Source organism: Bufo bufo, chromosome 2 (assembly GCF_905171765.1).
Source record: "Bufo bufo chromosome 2, aBufBuf1.1, whole genome shotgun sequence".
In the NCBI taxonomy this organism is placed as follows: domain Eukaryota; kingdom Metazoa; phylum Chordata; class Amphibia; order Anura; family Bufonidae; genus Bufo; species Bufo bufo.
The window spans coordinates 674,265,831-674,288,336 of NC_053390.1; positions in this window are offsets into that span (position 1 = coordinate 674,265,831).

Consider the following 22,506-nt stretch of genomic DNA (forward strand, 5'->3'; position numbering starts at 1 on the left):
GCCATTAATTCCATGGCGCTGTACACCCAGCTGGGGTTACACAGAAATAAAAAACACAGTAAACAATTAACTATTAACAGACTGGTACAGAGGGGTAAAGGACCCTGCCCACAAGAGCTTACGATCTATAAGGGAAGGGGAGAACATAGTAGATGAGGCTTTCCTGAAAAGATGGCTTTTCAGGTTACTCTTGAAGCTTTGGATGTTGGGGGAGAGCCTGATGTATTGGGGTAGTGAGTTCCAGAGTAGGGGAGAGGCACGTGAGAAATCTTGTAGTCGATTTTGTGAGGAACAGATGAGAGAAGAACTGAGGAGGAGGTCCTGTGAGGATCGGAGATTACATGTGGGGATGTATCAGGAAAGCAGGTCAGAGGTTGTGGATGGCCTTATATGTAGTTGTAAGTATTTTTAACTGAATTCGCTGGGCAATGGGGAGCCAGTGAAGAGATTGGCAGAGGAGAAATGAGGGGAGAGGTAGATTAACCTGGCAGCAGAGTTGAGAATAAAATGAAAGGGGAGCGAGAGTGCTGGATGGGAAGCCACACAGGAGGATGTTGCAGTAGTCCAGGCGGGAGATGACAAGAGCATGCACTAGTATTTTAGTTGACTCAGGGGTGAGGAAGGCGCAAATACGATAGACATTCTTAAATTGAAAACCTCAGATGGAGGTGAGGGTTTGGATGTGTGGCTTAAAGGACAGTGCAGAATACAGTTGTATTATCATTACGGTTGCTTTTTTGCTGATCCCTGCCGGATCAGGCAAAATGCAGATGTGTGGTTGGAGTTCAGATTTTTTTCCCCCTAAGATGAGGAAAATTGTCTTCAAAGTTATGAGCCTTTGGATCAACTTTGCAGGATAATAGACTGAACTGAATGGACGTATGTCTTTTTCACCTTCAAAGGGGGTTGATCCATATAACATCGCATCCTCTCCACGGGATACTGTGATCACTAGAATGGGGAGCTGTGTTTTTTTTTTTTTAGTGTTCACCTGAGGGGTTAGTTCATGTTACATTTTTATACAGCAGGTTCTTATGGATGCGGTGATACCTAATATGTATCCTTTTTTTAATTTAAGTTTTACACCATAACAGCATTAAAAAATTACTGTATTTTTTGCTTTATAAGACGCACTCCCCCCCCCCCCCAAAAGTGTGTGGGGGGGAAATGGCCGTGCGTCTTATAAAGCGGATACTTCGCTGGCCGCTATGCTGCACAGCGCGGCTAGCGAAGTATCAGTGTGGAGGGAGGAGGCGGGGACACTCATGGCGGGGCCCGGTGCAGTGATTCTACTCTAATACACCAGGCCCTGCAGCTGTTAAGTACATTCAATCCGAATGGGTCCGCAATTACTGTACTGTACTTACTGTAGTACCTTATGTATTGCATTAATACGGCGCAGACCGGCAGCTCCCTCGGTCATGCGCCGCCTGCCCCAGCTCCCTCCTCATGCGGGGATCTGTGGATTACACTGATGGGGGATCTGTAGATGACACTTATGGGGATCTGTGGATGACATAAGTGTCATCCACAGATCCCCCATCAGTGTAATCCACAGATCCCCCATCAGTGTAATCCACAGATCCCCCATAACAGTGCATCATCCACAGATCCCCCCATAACAGTGAATCATCCACAGATCCCCCATAACAGTGCGTCATCCACAGATCCCCCCATAACAGTGTGTCATCCACAGATCCCCCCCATAACAGTGCATCATCCACAGATCACCCCCATAACAGTGCATCATCCACAGATCCCCCCATAACAGTGCATCGTCCACAGATCCCCCCATAACAGTGCATCATCCACAGATCCCCCCATAACAGTGCGTCATCCACAGATCCCCCATAACAGTGCGTCATCCACAGACCACCATTAGTTTAAAACCTACCAAAAGCACACCTTTTGGTTCAAAATATTTTTTCTTATTTTCCTCCTCAAAAACCTAGGTGCGTCTTATAAAGCGAAAAATACGGTATGTTTTAGTGTCTTCATATTCTAAGAGCCATAGTTTTTTTAATTTTAGTTAGGGTCTCATTTTTTGCTGGATGAGATGACGGATTGATTGGTATGATTTTGGGCTGCGTATGACTTTTTGATCGCTCGGTATTACACTTTTTGTGATATAAGGTGACAAAAAATGACTTTTTTGACACCGTTTTTATTTTATTTTTCACGGTGTTCCCCTGAGGGGTTAGTTCATGTGCTATTTTTATAGAGAAGGTCATTATGGATGTGGCAATACCTAATATGTGTACTTTTTATTTATTTATTTAGGTTTTACACAATAATATCATTTTTGAAACAAAAGAAAATCATTTTTTAGTGTCTCCATATTCTGAGAGCCATAGTTTTTTATTTTTTGGGCGATTGTCTTAGGTAGGGTATGATTTTTGCGGGATGAGATGACGGTTTGATTGGCACTATTTTGGGGTGCATATGACTTTTTAATGACTTGCTATTACACTTTTTGTGATGTAAGGTGACAAAAAATTGCTTTTTTGACACCATTTTTATTTTATATTTTTTACGGTGCTACCCTGAGGGGTTGGGTCATGTGGTATTTTTATAGAGCAGGATGTGGCGATGCCTAATATGTCTACTTTTTTTTTTTTTTTACATTTTACACAATAAAAGCATTTTTGAAACAAAAAAAAAATCATGTTTTAGTGTCTCCATAGTCTGAGAGCCATAGTATTTTTTGGGCGATTGTCTTAGGTAGGGGCTCATTTTTTGCGGGATGAGTTGACAGATTGGTACTATTTTGGGGGGCATATGCCTGTTTGATCGCTTGGTGTTGCACTTTTAGTGATGTAAGGTGACAAAAAAATGTTTTTTTAGCACAGTTTTTATTTTATTTTTTTGACTGTGTTTACCTGAGGGGTTAGGTCATATGATATTTTTATAGAGCCAATCGATACGGACGTGGCGATACTTAATATGTCTACTTTTTTTTTTAACTTGAAACCTTTAATTTTTTTTTGTAAAACTTTATTTTTTTTTTACTTTTTTTCACTTTTTTTTTTGTCCCACTCTGGGACTTCAACTCAACTTTTGGGGGTCTGATCACCTTTACAATGCATTACAATACTTCTGTATTGTAATGCATTGGCTGTAAGTGTCTTACACAGTGTAATACACTTCAGCCTGCTTGCCTGTGAGATCCAGGGGGCTGCAAACCAAATAAATCCAGCACTCTGCAAACCAAATAAAGTACAAAAATGTATTGTAATGCTAATGCTATGCTTATAATTTGGAGATGCTTGGCAAATACATTTTGTACAAAATTATTTGAGCCCGTCTGCCACACGTCAAGGCGATCTCTGTAAGACTGGAACCTAACACTAAGTTCAACCTGTTATGTGCCATGACAGCGACCATGAAGTTCAGGGGGTGTAGCTGATTTTAATTAGCATGAGTATAAAGCTTAGCCTGCTCTGCATGCATGTTGGTACTTGCATTCCCTGGATTCAATGGAGGCCATTTTGGTACCGAAAATGATAAAAAACCAAAGGGGGCCCAGCATGCATGTGCAACCTACACCCCCCGAACTTCATGGTCGCTGTCATGGCACATAACAGGTTGAACTTAGTGTTAGGTTCCCGTCTTACAGAGATCCCCGTCACAGCAGCGTGGGGACCCGATGGCCACCCCGCACCTGGCAGGATCCCGCACGTGCAGCGACTGTGCGAGGGTTAATGCGCCGCCATCGGGGTTTTCACTTGCGATAAATATAATAAAACCCAAATGAAACTGACACTAAAGCATGATAAAGTTCCCCCAAGTCAATATAATATACCCCCTCATCTAATGCCAGTTATTATACAGCAGTTTTTCATCTTTCTGCCTAATACAAATGCTACCTGCTTATTTGTATATACGGTATATCTCATTTACAGAAATACCATTGATCTTCTACTGGCAGCGATTTAATTACTGGAAAGCCTCAGGAGGGTCTGACAATAGCAGATAATGTTAAATTATGGAGATTTTCTTTGATGTAGGCATAGATTCAAATTTCAGCAGTTCTCCAGTCAAAAAGAACTGTTTTTGCTTATAACATCATAACGGCAAAAATTTTCATGTAAACAGAGTATAAAATTCAAAACTTTGTCCAAATCTATATTGGCCACACTCTCAAGTAATACAGTGTTGTCCCTGTCACATACCAGCTCCAAGAGAGAAATATCTCTCCAGCCGCATACAGTAAAGCTATTAAAGGGATTCTGTCACCAGGTTTGACCCCTGTCAGCTAAACATATGCTGATGTTCAGGGCCTCATCAGGATTCCTAATGTGGGCTTCTAAATGTGATCCGTAGCCTTATTTAGCTAAAAAACAGCTTTTACTAACCTGTCAGTCAAACAAATAAGATGCCCAAGGGGATGTTAATGGGTGCAAGATGCCCCGCCGCACCCACCGCCGTACGTGCCCAGCGCCGCCTTTCCGGACTTCTGCGCCGCCTCCTAATCCTCTGTGCCGCCTCTCGCTCTCCCTCCCTCCCCCCTCCTTCTGCTGTAAGATCTCGCGCTTGCGCACAGGGCTCTGCCTGATGCGCCCGTGCTGACTTCTCCATTTGGCTTCTTACAGCGAAGTGCGTATGCGCCGGCACTTCGCTCAACCCCTGTATGCGCGAGATCTTACAGCAGAAGGAGGGGGGAGGGAGGGAGAGCTAGAGGCTGCACAGAGGATTAAGAGGCGGCGCAGAAGTCCGGAAAGGCGGCACTGGGCACGAACGGCGGTGGGTGCGGCGGGCATCTTACACCCATTAACATCCCCTTGGGCACCTTATTTGTTTGACTGACAGGTTAGTAAATGCTGTTTTTTAGCTAAATAAGCCCACAGATGACATTTATAAGCCCACATTAGGAATCGTGAAGACGCCCTGAACATCAGCGTATGTTTAGCTGACAGGGGTCAAACCTGGTGACAGAATCCCTTTAATATCTCACTGACGTTACTGTCCTAACTATAGAAACATCCTATCACCTTTTGTTACCTGTAGGATTAGGGAAGGTACACTCCAGACAGAATTTAATACATGAGACTGTTCAGTAGGATCTGGGACACTTGGGAGGCCTGCTACTCTCGGGCCCATACTCTTTAGTGTATTATTGGCTGAACCTGCCGTGAGTGGCTGGTTCGGCCAACAGCCTATGTGTGTGCAGAGCTCCCGAGTCTTCCATAACAGATGATACGAGGAGAGAATGATCTGTGAGAAGTGAATATTTTCACCTGATCCTTTTGCTCTTTCAGGAGATAAGCTGCCCCCTAAAGGTGTCTGGCAGTGGATTTCCCCCCATTGAATACACATACACGTTCAGCCAGGCATGTATGTCTATGGTTGAACCTTCATACATATGTGAAATTAGGGTACGTGGATTTCGTAGCTTGGTGGTTCCACACTATGAATTTCTCTGGAAAACTCAAAATGGCCATATTTTACATGGCTGTGCATTTCTATAAATGGATTTTTATATATTAATGCCTTTTGTATGTAATGACTGCTACAGGATAAATGTGTGACTGTCAGCAGTTTTTCCTAGTGAGATTGGATGATTGCTGGAGTTGTTAGAAACCACACCCATGGTGATCAACTATGCATTATAAATGTATTGCAGACACAGAATATGATAAACAATGGTAGACTTGCCAATAATCTCCCCTTTTATTATTGTGAAAGATGAGCAAATTTCCCAAAATTCATTTTCGGCACGATTTAGTCAAACCAGCCGTAAATTTCAATTTGGTCCAGAATAAATTCGATCTGCCCCAGTTGCCCTCAAAAGTTATATGTGACACTCTTAGGTCTCCTAGGACTGTATCAAACCCCTTTCAAGTTATTTAAGGGTACTTTCACATTTTCCTTGTGAAGATCCAGCAGGCAATCCCGTCGCTGGAACTGCCTGCCGGATCCGGAAATCTGTGTGCAAAAGGATAGCATTTGTAGACGGATCCGGATGCAGATTCGTCTAACAAATGCATTGAAACACCAGATCCGTCTCTCCGGTGTCATCCGGAAAAACGGATCCAGTATTTATTTATTTTTGCATTTTTAAAGGCCTGCGCATGCGCAGACCGGAAAACCGGATCCGTTTTGCCGAAACACTTGGTGCCTGATCTGGCATTAATGCATTTCAATGGAAAATAATGCCAGATCCGGCATACCGGCAAGTGTTCCGGAAATGTGGACGCAGAAAATACCGCAGCATGCTGCAGTATTTTCTCAAGCCAAATACCGTAAGAGTGACTGAACTGAAGACATCCTGATGCATCCTGAAGGATTGCTCTCTATTCAGAAGGCATTAGGATAAAACTAATCAGTTTTTTCCGGTATTGAGCCCCTAGGACCAAACTGAATACCGGAAAAGAATAACGCTAGTGTGAAAGTACCCTTATCCCAAGACAGCATTAGTAATATGAAGGTGACATTTATGACTATGGGTAATTGGATGGTAGTGGGTGGTAACAAACTGCACTGTATGATTTTTTTTTTTAAATTAAAACATGGTCCAAAATTATTCCTTCTTGGTGGCGGATGCTTTCTTCTCTGTCTTGTAATCTGTAAAATTGTGACCACCATTTTGAGAGATTCTTGCGGAACAAATCACAAAAGTTTTAGATTCTCAGAAATTATAATCTTTTGGGAAATTCATAACAAATTTGATTTGTGTAGAATAGACTGGTTCATCTGAATTTATTGTATCTGCGTCATTAGAAAAGTGGAAGGATGGGTGTGTAGGCTGGCAAACCTAGGTAATGCCAAGATAAGGTATACCGTCTATAGGACACTGTGAAACTGATAATGCGCAGGTATAGTGGACCTTGCTAAGAAAGGCTAGAAGTCACTGTTCATTTTAGAGGGAATAGGTACTAATGAAATAATCATCAATCATTGAAAAAAATGGGGGTAAATAGTAATATTACTTCACCAAGGAGGAGGGTGAGCAAGATGAGCTCAAGGCACTTGTCACCCTTACTTCCCTCGCTGAGGTCACCTGTAAAGGTGTGAACACCCCGTCCTTGCCAAAGATGAACTGGAGGACTCCAAAAATTTGAGGTGCTTTATTAAGGTGTAGCTTGACGCGTTTTGGGGAGTAAAGATAAAAGATCCCCTTCTTCAGGAGAAAATACAATACATACAAATGGAAAACTCACAGTTTTATATAGGTAGACAGTGATTGTCTGATGTGTTCCATGTGGCAGTCATTCCGGCGGTAACTTCTGGTCAGGTGACTTCCGGACCGAAAGTGGGGGGATTATGTGTTCCATTGTTGGAATGCACGCTCATATTAATATTAATAATCTAATATTTGGGGGTATAGATACATCAGGGATCAGGGAAGTGTGGAGCGTATTTTGTGAAGTGCACCAGTCCCTCCTGCAGCAAAACAACCCCACAACATTATGCTGCCACCCCCGTGTTTTGCAGTTGGGATGGTGTTCTTAGGCTTCCAACCTTCTCCCTTTTTCCTCCAAACGTAACGATGGTCATTATGGCCAAAAAGTTCAATTTTAGTTTTGTCAGACCACAGCACATGTCTCCAAAAATGTAGGTTCCTGTGTGCATTTTCAAACATTTATATGGCTCTTTTATGTTTCTTTTGGAGTAATGGCTTCTTCCTGGCAGAGTGGCCTTGTGTTGATACAGTACTCATTTCACTGTGGATATTGACACAATCTTTCTAGCTTCCGCAATCATCTTCACAAGGTCTTTTGCTTTTGTTCTTGGGTTGATATGCACATGTCGAACCAAAGCACGTTCATCTCTGGGACACAGAACTAGTTTCCTCCCTGAGTGGTATAATGGCTGGACATTCCCATTTTGTTTCTACTTATAATTGTTTGTACAGATGAACGAGGCACCTTCAGGTATCTTGAAATTGCACCCAAGGTTGAACCAGACTTGTGCAAGTCCACAAATCTCTTGCTGATATCTTGGCTCATTTCTTTAGACTTTCCCACGATGCTGCACAAAGAAGCAGTGTGTTTCAGGTGTGCATTTAAATACATCCACAGGTGTGTCTCTAATTAACTCAGATGTTGCCAACAAACCTAATAGAAGCTTCCAAAAACATGACATCATCATATATGCAGTCCAGAATTGTTTAAAGTCATAGCAATCTTAGTGTATTTAAACTTTTGACATTGCAGAAAGTAATAAAAATGCCTTAAAACATTCTCTCTCTCTCGCTCTCATTATTCTGGCATTTGGCAAATAATAATAATTATGGTAATCCTTATTGACCAAAAACAGGAAAGGTTTATTCTGATTTCATGTCAGATATTAAGAAAAACATGCATATGTATCTTTTTAAATAGTGCATGTAAACTTCTGGTTTCAACTGTACCTCCAACCCAACGGTGACATATCTAAGCAAACTTAGGGACATTCTCCTGGATGCTAAATTTAGAAGGCTCATTTCTCAAGAGGAATATGACTTTTTATACCCCAAATATCCAGTAACAATGACGTTTTACAGTCTACCCAAAATACATAAAGCTACTAATCCTCTAAAAGGTAGACCTATAGTATCTATTGTGGACAGCATTTGTCAAAACTTGTGGGTCTACATTGATCGTTTCCTTATACCATTTGTTGTCTCCCTACCATCTTACACCAGGGATACTATGGACCTTTTAAAAAGGCTGGATGGGATCATGATTAACAGTCAATCCATTTTGGGTAGTATTGACGTTGAAGCATTATATTCATCTATCCCACATGAGGTTGGGCTGCAGGCTGTCTTACATCATCTGAGTATGAGGGGACAATATCAGGAGCATAATGATTTTGTCTTGAGACTCCTTCAATATCTACTCGCCTATAATTTTTTCCTTTTTAATAGTAGAATGTGCCACCAGCTCAGGGGAACAGCCACTGGCTGTTCTTGTGCGCCATATTACGCAAATTTACTCCTGGGCTGGTCGGAGTTGACCATTGTTTTTGGTGATGGGTCATCTACATGTACCGAGGCCATAACTTTTTGGGCTCTGTACATAGATGACATCTTCATTATCTGGAATGATACAAAATTGGCTTTTGCATCCTTTGTCAATAGACTTAATAATAATTCTATAGGGCTCAGATTGAGTCAGTTCTTCATTTGGAGAGTAGCCACCCCTTAAAAGGGGAATTCCACGTGGACAGTATCTGTGTCTCTGTCGCAACTGTTCTTATAAAACAGAGTTTAAGAAACAAGCAAATGAACTTAGGACATGGTTTTTATCTAGGGGATACCCCCACCACAAGCTAAAAACGGCATACCAATAAGCATTGACTAAGGATCATACTCAACTATTGGTCTCTAATGAAAAGGTTACTGGTGACCAAAATATCTGCCTGATCACTACATTTGATGGTGCTACAAACCAGGCTAGAAAAATCCTGAATAAGCAATGGCCCATCCTTTTGATGGACCCCGATATCAAAGGAGTGATTGAGACCTACCCACAGATTACATTTAGAAAGGGTAGTAGTCTCAGGGATCTTTTGCTCCACAGCCATTACACCCCTGCCCCTACAAGGGGCACATGGCTCAACCGTGAACCAAAGGGATGTTTTAGGTGTAGTGGCTGTGTCGCATGCAAGACTATACAAAGTGGCAAACAATTTTATAGCACTAACTTAAGGCGTACCTTGGAAATCAAGAATTTTATTAATTGTAAAACACTGGGGGTCATTTACAAAAATTACCTGTGAAGAAGAATACATAGGCCAAACGCGAGTTGCGCCGACGCATAGGGGAACATTTGGGGGACATTTAGAATAGAAGGGACACTGCAGTGTCCAGACATGTGCATGAAAAACGCCAGGGTAACACCAATTGTATTTAGGTTATGGGTATCGAACTAGTCAAGTTCCTTGTCAGAGGTGGAGACTGGTCTCGCATTATTCTGCAGTGTGAAGCCTAATGGACTTTCCTTTTGCGGACCGCGTCCCCCTCTGGTCTTACTGAACAGCTGAATTACAGCTGTTTCATTTGAGTACCCTCCCCGTAACAGCTGTTTTTGGTACATATAAGTTTTCCCCATCCCTTGCCCTCTTCTATCTGCGGGGTTGTCTCTTATGCAGCTATCTTTCTCCATATTATATATCTTTTTTAGTCATTTGTTTGTTTCTTTTATCCTTATTTTTATGTTGGTTTGCTCCTTTTGCACACTTAATGCTATTATGGTGATCTCTAGTCTAATCATCGGCGACTATAGATGCCGCTTTAATTTGGTCTTGATTATATCTATATTATGGCTATTAAGATGCTTGATGCCCAGAAAGAGTATTGATTTATTTGCGGCAATAATGTCATTTTAATAAAGGCGAGGTCCTTTACCCTGTACTTCGCCGGCAACAAGTGCCAGGATTGCGTCCCGGTTGCCCGGCAACATTGTGTCCAGGATCGCTCTCTAATCTAGCGCGATCTGACGCGATGACATCATCTGCGCATCATCGGCATCATAACATTATGAGCCAGGCCTCGCTGTGAGGCGGCTCAAGGTTTAAATACACATGGACAAAGCAACTCTAGTAGGCCACTATTTTCCCACAGTTTGTATCAGGCCCCTGTGCAGGGAGGTGTGCGGCAAGGACATTATGCTGCCCTCCCTTTTTTTTTTTCTATAGCTTGGTCCGCTTGATCAGCTTATATACTCATGTCATTATCTGTTGACATGACTAGGTGGGACTAATTAGCATTTTTCTTCCCTGCCTTTTTGTTTGACAGTAACCATTACCTATATGCGTACTGTCTCCCATTTTATGCCCAGCTCGCAATTTGTTTCCCCTGATGAGCATTCGTTTTGGAGTGTATGCATGTAGGGAATGAGCAGGATAGGGCTGTTTAGGGCTTGTTTATTTAAGTCAAGGTTCCAGACTGGGTCACCCTTCTCAGGGAGGGTGCTATGTGGCTAGGCTATCATGGTCAGAGATAGTACCCCCTTAGGGCATTACTAGGGCAAGTAATTCCCCTATTTTACTGATCTATCCTTATTACACAGTTTAGGGGCATTTGCCTGACAACTGTATTGACTACTGGATATACCTAGAACATGCCTGGAAAGTGATAGGACACCCAGTTTAATATATCTTTCTGCTGGTGTGTGCCGCCGTGCACCTGAATTTTTGCCGTATTCCCCATTTGTCTTCTTTTTTGTTTGTATCTTAATAATAAGTAAAAGTTACGTTTTATATGTTTATATATGACTCATTGATCGCTTCTACAGTATTCACTTTGCTAACATGCATGGATATTGTGATGCCTGAATCTGATACATAACATAGGGGGATATTTATCATTTGTGGTTGTTATTTTGTCAGTTATAAGCCTGTCTTTGCTTTGCTTGCCTGCGGTAAGACTGAAAAAGGACATCCTGCACATTAATCCAGAGGAAGGCAAAAATACCCCATGGGGTAGAAGCCAATGTAACGGATCCCCTTCCGTTGATGGACGCTTCCTAGCTTGCGCCGAAGACCACAAGCACCGCACTGGACACCACAACCACCGCAGACTCCACAACCGCCGTAGCTTAACTGGAGCCGCGCCGTCTTCCTTCCACCCTGAATAAACCTCCAGCATTCAGGACCGTGTGGGAAAAGATCTCTCCTCCAGGGAATATGCAGAGCATAGCAATCCCCAGCGTGATGCAGCAATTCCCTCCAATAACGAGACAAGGCTGCGTTTTGAAGGGTTAGCAAAACATGAACTGAACTGAACTCTTTATTGAGGGCTACCCGCCCATATTTATGCAGGTCCCCACAATGCATCATGGTGTAACGGTCACGTCCACACACACACAGGGGGAAGGGTAGTGACCACTGCGCTCCACCCTCACCCCTGGCCCTGCCTACTTGCCTCACGAGTCCTGATGACAGGGGACAACTGGACGGCAGTCCCTAACTTAGGATATGTGCAGGGAAGACAGACAAGACAAAATACGGAACATGAACGGACCGGGTCAGAACCAAGAGAGCTACGCAGTACAACGGATTAAGCAAAGAATGGTCAGGAGAAGCCGGGGTCAAATACCAGGAGAGTAGCGAAGTACAAGAGGAGTCCTAAGAGAGTAGTCAGGTGGGAGCCGAGGTCACAATACCAGGATGTATGCGCAGTACAGGAGGAGCAGGCAGAGGATTGTCAGGGAACAGGATCAGGTAAATATTCAGTAGTCCAACAAATAGCCAGGAACCTAGAAATTAACAGGCAACCTGTAGCCAGCAGGCTGCCTGTATTTATAGTGGGGAGTGAGGGTCATGTGACGTGGCCAGCGTCACATGACCGACAGACCAACCAGTCGAGCACCGAGTGATCAGCTCGGCGCTCAAGGCAGACTTAGGAGCAGGGAGCCACCCAGCTAGTAAAGCCGCCCTGGGAATGAGGTCAAACACAGATCCTCATTCCCAAAGCTAAGCAACAGGTCTGCGGGCGATGGGGGACCGAGTGCACCTTCGGAACCCCGTGACACATGGTTTCCTCCTCTCTGCCCTGGCGACACCCGAAGTGCAATTCAATTATCTCCCAGGACAAAGGGAGATCACCAATAATACACATGTGGGAACAATAGGAGAGGAATCCCCACCCGAATACACAAAATCCTCCCTTCTGTCTGGGATATAATTATGGATTAACATAACTATCACAGACAGTAAAAATACAGTTTTTTAACATACACTGTAACTTTAAAACCATACATTCCATCTCCATAAAAATTACATATTTAAACTCAGCATACATCAAACATAAACACTTCCAAAAATCACACAAATCCCTCCAGCGGATCAAAAGTTTAGTGGAAGTCCTTTATGACCGACCGCAAGCACAATTTCCTGCCCAAAACAGTTCCATAGATTTGGGCTGTGCGTTCGGTCAATTTCATGTAGAAAAACGACTAAGTCCCATCTTCGAACGGGACTTAGTCTCTGGAGCTGAAAGTTCAGTATGGAAGAAGGTAAGGGTCAGCGGCGTTCGTGTATCTGCGCATCCAATTCCAGCTCCACAGAATCCCCAGCATACACCGCTGACCGCGTTCGGTCCCACCAACAGTCCGGACATGCGGCACAGTTCTGTCACACTGTTCCTGAAGGGCAACATGTCCTTGGGCCATAGTCGTAGGGCAGGAGGCTAGCCATAAGTCCTCTACAATGCCCAGTGGCAAATGGCAGTTTGTCACACATCTCCCCTTTGGGGGGAAGACTAACCAGGCACCTGACCTTCTGTCGGTCAGTGCCTCCGTTAGTTGATCCACCAACCCACAGTAACCAGATGCCCAAGTAGCCCACCCACAACAAACAGGTACAAGGGTGACCCACCCACAAGAAACAGTTACTGCACCTGGGTATTTTGCTGTGGTGATGGGGCAACATGCTGTGGGGACTTGAGGGAGGGCAGAGGCCGACTGCACTCTGCCCAGCTGCCAGCTCTTCTGCTGGGGTGCTGAGACCATAGTCCGGCTCAGTAGCCAGAGGAACATGGGAGTCAGCAGGGGTTAACATCGCCTCTGTTAACCCTGAGGCCACGTTTGGAGTTAACTGGGGAGGGGAATTTGTACTTACCCCCTCCTCCTGTTGTCCTGGTGAGGGTAGTGGGGGATATGGACAGGCTGTCCAGCATCCCGGTAGGTCAGGCGCAGAGACCACGGTCCCATCTGCGCCATCTGGGCGATTGGTGTCTCCCCTTGTTATGGTAAGCTGCCGCTGGGGAGAGAGGGTGCTTCGCTCCTCTCCCTGAAACACAGGCTGCTGCTGGGGAGGTAGGACAACACCTTCAGCTCCCTGGGGTACACACTGCCGCTGGGGGGGAAGGAGGACACCTTCAGCTCCCTGGGGTTCACAGTGCCACTGGGGGGAAGGAGGACACCTTCAGCTCCCTGGGGTTCACACTGCCGCTAGGGAGGAAGGACGACACCTTCAGCTCCCTGGGGTACACACTGCCGCTGGGGGGGGGGAAGGACGACATCTTCGGCCCCCTGGGGTACACACTGCGCTGGGGAGGAAGAAGAGCATCTTCAGCTCCCTGTAACACACACTGCCGCTGGGGAGGAAGGACGACACCTTCAGCTCCCTGGGGTTCACACTGCCGCTGGGGGGGGAAGGACGACACCTTCGGCCCCCTGGGGTACACACTGCCGCTGGGGGGGGGAAGGACGACACCTTCGGCCCCCTGGGGTACACACTGCCGCTGGGGGGGAAGGACGACACCTTCGGCCCCCTGGGGTACACACTGCCGCTTGGGGGGGAAGGACGACACCTTCGGCCCCCTGGGGTACACACTGCCACTGGGGGGGAAGGACGACACCTTCGGCCCCCTGGGGTACACACTGCCGCTGGGGGGGAAAGGACGACACCTTCGGCCCCCTGTAACTCACGCTTTTGCTGTTGCGCAGGGACGGAATACTTCACTATCTCTCCCCGATATTCTGCTTCCTGCTGCAGATACTCCGCCAGTTCTCTCCTCACTTCCGGTACAAGTTCCTCTGTTAGGAGGCGCCCGTAGATAGCCAACCGCCTCTTCAGTATTGCGTCAAACCGTGCGTGACTATACCAATAATCCACTCTGCTTGGTGTTCCCAGGATGCTGCTCCTCGCACTAGGGAAGCCATCCCACCGCTTGCCACCAATGTAACGGATCCGCTTCCGTTAATGGACGCTTCCTAGCTTGCGCCGAGGACCACAAGCACCGCACTGGACACCACAACCACCGCAGACTCCACAACCGCCGTAGCTTAACTGGAGCCGCGCCGTCTTCCTTCCACCCTGAATGAACCTCCAGCATTCAGGACCGTGTGGGAAAAGATCTCTCCTCCAGGGAATATGCAGAGCATAGCAATCCCCAGCGTGATGCAGCAATTCCCTTCAATAACGAGACAAGGCTGCGTTTTGAAGGGTTAGCAAAACATGAACTGAACTGAACTCTTTATTGAGGGCTACCCGCCCATATTTATGCAGGTCCCCACAATGCATCATGGTTTCCTCCTCTCTGCCCTGGCGACACCCGAAGTGCAATTCAATTATCTCCCAGGACAAAGGGAGATCACCAATACACATATGGGAACAATAGGAGAGGAATCCCCACCCGAATACACAAAATCCTCCCTTCTGTCTGGGATATAATTATGGATTAACATAACTATCACAGACAGTAAAAATACAGTTTTTAAACATACACTGTAACTTTAAAACCATACATTCCATCTCCATAAAAATTACATATTTAAACTCAGCATACATCAAACATAAACACTTCCAAAAATCACACAAATCCCTCCAGCGGATCAAAAGTTTAGTGGAAGTCCTTTATGACCGACCGCAAGCACAATTTCCTGCCCAAAACAGTTCCATAGATTTGGGCTGTGCGGTCGGTCAATTTCATGCAGAAAAACGACTAAGTCCCATCTTCGAACGGGACTTAGTCTCTGGAGCTGAAAGTTCAGTATGGAAGAAGGTAAGGGTTAGCGGCGTTCGTGTATCTGCGCATCCAATTTCAGCTCCACAGAATCCCCAGCATACACCGCTGACCGCGTTCGGTCCCACCAACAGTCCAGACATGCGGCACAGTTCTGTCACACTGTTCCTGAAGGGCAACATGTCCCGGGGCCATAGTCGTAGGGCAGGAGGCTAGCCATAAGTCCTCTACAATGCCCAGTGACAAATGGCAGTTTGTCACAGCCAATTTTCCTCATTTTTAGGGGAAAAATATCCTTCTTGACTCCAATCAAACATCAGAATAAGAGCTGTTTCAGACAAGCATGTCCAGTACGCAGGGATCACATTCCATGTGTGACCATGATTCTCCGTTATGGACACTGCTCGTTTTATCGGAGCGCAAAGCATTATAATGATTTATAATGCTGAAAGTCTCTGCATGACCTGTATCTACTGAATTATACTGACAGCATTATATCAGCATAATTCTGAAGGATTAAGGTCATGTAGAGATGTAGTGCCCTAGAGCAGGGAGTACTTTGACATTTGGACATTTGTGGACTTTTACCTATATCCCCTATGCTAAGTTAAAACTTCTTACTTTATTTCTCTTGAAAGGGTTAACTTATACTGTTTGTTACTGTGTTACTGCATTTTATATATATGTTGTGATATATATCCTGTTCATTTTCACTGTATTTACATGGCTCTGTGGAAAGGGTTAATTAATACTGAGAGACTGTTAGGGCTTTGATTGAGAAGCTGGTAATTTTCCACAGCTGCCATAGTGTTTAACCACCTCCGGACCGCTGTACGCACAGACGCGTCCTGGAGGTGGTTGTTTCATTCCGAGTGGACGCGCCGGCGCGTCTTCTCGCGAGACGCGAGATTTCGGTCACAGCCGGCCCGCGCATGCGCATCGCGGGCCGGCAAAAGTTCGAGGAGAGTTGCATCAGCAACCTGCCAGCCAATGATCGTCGCTGGCAGGTTGCTGATTTTTAAAAAATCGAATCACAAACCAGATAACAGATCATATTAGTAAATATGATCTGTTATATGGCTTCTCTGCTCCTGTGCTGGTCCTTTTCGTCGGTTGGATCCAGCACAGGAGCAGACTTCACAGTGAGTACACCAAACAGCACACCTTAGCCCCAGATCACCCCCCTGCACCCCAATTAACCCTTTGATCACCCCTTTGATCGCCCCTGTCAATCACTAGTGAAAGGAAAAAAAGTGATCAGTGTAAACTGTCACTTTTTTTTTTTCACTAGTATTGGCTGTTAGGTTTTAGGGATAGTTTAGGCCCCTTGGTTAGGTAGTTAGCGTCAGTTAGCGCCCACCCCACCGCACCGCAGTCACTTTTATTCGCTGATTAGCGTATCGCTAATCAGCATTTGTACTTTTATAGTATCTGTAAGTGATCAAAACTGATCACGGTCAGATCTATAATAGTATTAGTGTCACTTTAGTTCGCCCTCCACCCAAAACGCAGTGTTTGCCCGATCAGGCCTGATCGGTCGCCCACACGTGCGTTCACCCACGCCCGCCCCACTGCAGTGACAAAAAATTATTATTTTTTGATCACTGCACATTCACTTTACACGCACTGCGGCGATAAAAAAATCAGTTTTGATATTTTTTATCAACCGCAGCGGCCTCCGGTACTTCGCTAGCCTCCCCTTTGTAAGACAGGTTTGCTTTTTTTCTTGGGTAGTCTCAGGGAATACCCCTAAATTTAGTAGTCCAAAATGTCAAACAGGGGGTATTCTTCTGAAGAGGCCTACAGGATTCTGACCCAGTCGGATGAGGAGTGGGAACCCTCATCTGACGAATCTAGCGGGTCAGAATATGAACCTGTAGAAAGCAGTGGCTCTCTGACCCAAAGTTCGGACGAGGAGGTTGAGGTCCCTGGCAGCACCAGGCGTACCCGGCCCCGTGTCGCTAGACCACAGGTTACGCAGGATCCGCTTCAAGAGCAGCAGAGTGGGGCTGTCGCTGCCGGATCACGTGGTGAGGCATACACCTGCAGCGCAGCCCTTCCTGGACCTAGTACCAGCACTGCCGTACAACCTGGTGAAGTAGCGAGCACCAGAAGGGCAGTTGAAGCTGGTACGGTGGCACGTGCAGTAGTTACCCCGTCGCAGCCACCGCGCAGACAGGCCCGTAGACCCCCTAGAGTCCCTGAGGTGCTGGCAAACCCTGATTGGCAGTCACCAACTTCAGCCGCACCTGTAGTTCCCCCTTTCACCGCCCAGTCTGGAGTTCGGGTTGAGACGGCTCAAATCGCTTCGGCCCTGGGATTTTTTGAGCTGTTCTTGACTGCGGAGCTCTTGGACTTAGTCGTGGCAGAGACCAACCAATATGCCACACAATTTATAACCGCAAACCCGGAAAGCTATTATGCCCAGCCTTTCCGGTGGAAACCAGTCCAAGTTTCCGAACTTAAAATTTTTCTGGGCCTTCTCCTCAACATGGGCCTGACAAAAAAGCATGAATTGCGGTCATATTGGTCCACGAACCCAATTCATCACATGCCCATGTTCTCTGCTGCTATGTCCAGGACACGATTTGAGACCATCCTGCGTTTTCTGCATTTTAGCGACAACACCACCTCCCGTCCCAGAGGCCACCCAGCTTTTGACCGGCTCCACAAAATTCGGCCCCTCATAGACCATTTCAACCAGAAATTTGCAGATTTGTATACCCCTGAGCAAAACATCTGCGTAGACGAGTCCCTAATACATTTTACCGGGCGCCTTGGCTTCAAACAATACATCCCAAGCAAGCGTGCCCGGTATGGGGTCAAATTGTATAAGCTCTGTGAAAGGGCCACAGGCTATACCCACAAATTTCGGATCTATGAGGGAAAAGATCAGACCCTGGAGCCGGTCGGTTGCCCTGACTACCTGGGGAGCAGTGGGAAGACAGTCTGGGACTTGGTGTCACCCTTATTCGGCAAGGGGTACCATCTTTATGTGGACAATTTTTACACAAGTGTGGCCCTCTTTAGGCATTTGTTTCTAGAACGGATTTGCGCCTGTGGCACCGCGCGAACTAGTCGCGTGGGCTTCCCCCAACGGCTTGTAACCACCCGTCTTGCAAGGGGGGAGAGGGCTGCCTTGTGTAACGAAGAACTGCTCGCGGTGAAATGGAGAGACAAGCGTGACGTTTACATGCTCTCCTCCATTCACGCAGACACGACAATCCAAATTGAAAGGGCAACCCGTGTCATTGAAAAGCCCCTCTCAGTCCACGACTATAATGCGCTCATGGGAGGGGTGGACTTCAATGACCAGATGTTGGCTCCCTATTTAGTTTCCCGCAGAACCAGACGCTGGTATAAGAAGGTGTCTGTATATTTAATTCAATTGGCGCTGTACAATAGTTTTGTTCTCTACAGTAAGGCTGGGAGAACAGGATCCTTCCTCAAATTCCAGGAAGAGATCATCGCGAACCTCCTTTACCCAGGAGGTTCCGTGGCCCCATCCACCAGTGTAGTTAGCCGTCTACACGAGCGACATTTCCCCAGTGTCGTTGCTGGTACCTCAACCCAACCGCCACCCCGAAAAAAATGTCGTGTCTGTAGCAGGAGTGGAATAAGGCGTGACACCCGCTATTTCTGTCCTGACTGCCCTGACCACCCTGCCCTATGCTTAGGTGAGTGTTTCCGGAAGTACCACACACAGGTACACCTAGCATAGGGATTGCATCTCACAGGACAGGCACACAGGGCTATTAGGGCCCTTTTACTCACAGCTGCTGCAAACCTCTCCTTTCACCTGGGATAAAGTGCATAACGTACTTCGCCACATCTTTGGGCGATTTGCGCTTTGCACATTGTCCCATGGGGAAGGAGAGGTTTGTTCTATAAAGGTAAAAAAAACTAAACAAAAAAAAAATTACCGGTAAGTAAAAAAGTTACAAAAGTTAAAAAAAGTTAATATGTTCTGTTCTAAAGTTAATAAAGTTATTGCTTTGCGGCCTGGTTTTTTCTTTTTTGTTTTGTTTTTTTTTACCTTTCAGGTGGACCAACCGATCGACTAGCTGCAGCACTGATGTGCATCCGGACAGAAGCATTGTGCTGCTGTCAGATTACACGCAAGTCGGTGTATGCGGCGCTGCAAGACGAGATTTCTCCTCTGCAGTAAAAGATACGTTTGCCGAGGCATATGAGCTGAGGAGGTGGCGGTGTTCATATACTTTGGCAAACACTTTGTATATATAAAAAAAAAAATCCCGGCAATGATTTATTCATCCACATCGATTGATGTGAATGGAGAAATCGGGTTTGCCAGGGCATACGAGCTAAGTGGGCATGGATGTTGGGCGGAGCTCCTATGTCCTGGCAGACGCCTTTCCCCTCCTTTTTCTTTTTTTTGCAGAGATTTTTTCATCCACATTGATTGATGCGAATGAAGAAATCTGTGCCGTTCATTTTTTTCTTTCAGCCCAGAGGCTGAACGGAAAAAAAAAATCTCATTACCCGTATGCTCAATATAAGGAGAATAGCAGAAACTCCTAATGCTGGGCATACATGTAATGATTGCGGAGACCCTCAAATGCCAGGGCAGTACAAACACCCCACAAATAACACCATTTTGGAAAGAAGACACCCCAAGGTATTCGCTGAGGGGCATATTGAGTCCATGAAAGATTGAAATTTTTGTCCCAAGTTAGCGGAAAGGGAGACTTTGTGAGAAAAAAAATAAAAAAATCAATTTCCGCTAACTTGTGCCAAAATTTTTTTTTTTCTATGAACTCGCCATGCCCCTCATTGAATACCTTGGGGTGTCTTCTTTCCAAAATGGGGTCACATGTGGGGTATTTATACTGCCCTGGCATTTTAGGGGCCCCAAAGCGTGAGAAGAAGTCTGGTATCCAAATGTCTAAAAATGCCCTCCTAAAAGGAATTTGGGCCCCTTTGCCCACCTAGGCTGCAAAAAAGTGTCACACATGTGGTATCTCCGTATTCAGTAGAAGTTGGTGAATGTGTTTTGGGGTGTCATTTTACATATACCCATGCTGGGTGAGATAAATATCTTGGTCAAATGCCAACTTTGTATAAAAAAATGGGAAAAGTTGTCTTTTGCCAAGATATTTCTCTCACCCAGCATGGGTATATGTAAAATGACACCACAAAACACATTCCCCAACTTCTCCCGAGTACGGCGATACCAGATGTGTGACACTTTTTTGCAGCCTAGGTGGGCAAAGGGGCCCACATTCCAAAGAGCACCTTTCGGATTTCACAGGTCATTTACCTACTTACCACACATTAGGGCCCCTGGAAAATGCCAGGGCAGTATAACTACCCCACAAGTGACCCTATTTTGGAAAGAAGACACCCCAAGGTATTCCGTGAGGGGCATGGCGAGTTCCTAGAATTTTTTATTTTTTGTCACAAGTTAGTGGAAAATTATGATTTTTTTTTTTTTTTTTTTTTTACATACAAAGTCTCATATTCCACTAACTTGTGACAAAAAATAAAAACTTCCATGAACTCACTATGCCCATCAGCGAATACCTTGGGATGTCTTCTTTCCAAAATGGGGTCACTTGTGGGGTAGTTATACTGCCCTGGCATTCTAGGGGCCCAAATGTGTGGTAAGGAGTTTGAAATCAAATTCTGTAAGAAATGACGAGTGAAATCCGAAAGGTGCTCTTTGGAATATGGGCCCCTTTGCCCACCTAGGCTGCAAAAAAGTGTCACACATCTGGTATCTCCGTACTCAGTAGAAGTTGGGGAATGTGTTTTGGGGTGTCATTTTACATATACCCATGCTGGGTGAGAGAAATATCTTGGCAAAAGACAACTTTTCCCATTTTTTTTATACAAAGTTGGCATTTGACCAAGATATTTATCTCACCCAGCATGGGTATATGTAAAAAGACACCCCAAAACACATTCCCCAACTTCTACTGAATAAGGAGATACCAGATGTGTGACACTTTTTTGCAGCCTAGGTGGGCAAAGGGGCCCATATTCCAAAGAGCACCTTTCGGATTTCACTCGTCATTTTTTACAGAATTTGATTTCAAACTCCTTACCACACATTTGGGCCCCTAGAATGCCAGGGCAGTATAACTACCCCACAAGTGACCCCATTTTGGAAAGAAGACACCCCAAGGTATTTCGTGAGGGGCATGGCGAGTTCCTAGAATTTTTTATTTTTTGTCACAAGTTAGTGGAAAATGATGATTTTTTTTTTTGATTTTTTTTTCATACAAAGTCTCATATTCCACTAACTTGTGACAAAAAATAAAAACTTCCATGAACTCGCCATGCCCATCAGTGAATACCTTGGGGTCTCTTCTTTCCAAAATGGGGTCACTTGTGGGGTAGTTATACTGCCCTGGCATTCTAGGGGCCCAAATGTGTGGTAAGGAGTTTGAAATCAAATTCTGTAAAAAATGACGAGTGAAATCCGAAAGGTGCTCTTTGGAATATGGGCCCCTTTGCCCACCTAGGCTGCAAAAAAGTGTCACACATCTGGTATCTCCGTACTCAGTAGAAGTTGGGGAATGTGTTTTGGGGTGTCATTTTACATATACCCATGCTGGGTGAGAGAAATATCTTGGCAAAAGACAACTTTTCCCATTTTTTTATACAAAGTTGGCATTTGACCAAGATATTTATCTCACCCAGCATGGGTATATGTAAAAAGACACCCCAAAACACATTCCCCAACTTCTACTGAATAAGGAGATACCAGATGTGTGACACTTTTTTGCAGCCTAGGTGGGCAAAGGGGCCCATATTCCAAAGAGCACCTTTCGGATTTCACTCGTCATTTTTTACAGAATTTGATTTCAAACTCCTTACCACACATTTGGGCCCCTAGAATGCCAGGGCAGTATAACTACCCCACAAGTGACCCCATTTTGGAAAGAAGACACCCCAAGGTATTTCATGAGGGGCATGGCGAGTTCCTAGAATTTTTTATTTTTTGTCACAAGTTAGTGGAAAATGATGATTTTATTTTTTTTTTTTTTCATACAAAGTCTCATATTCCACTAACTTGTGACAAAAAATAAAAACTTCCATGAACTCGCCATGCCCATCAGTGAATACCTTGGGGTGTCTTCTTT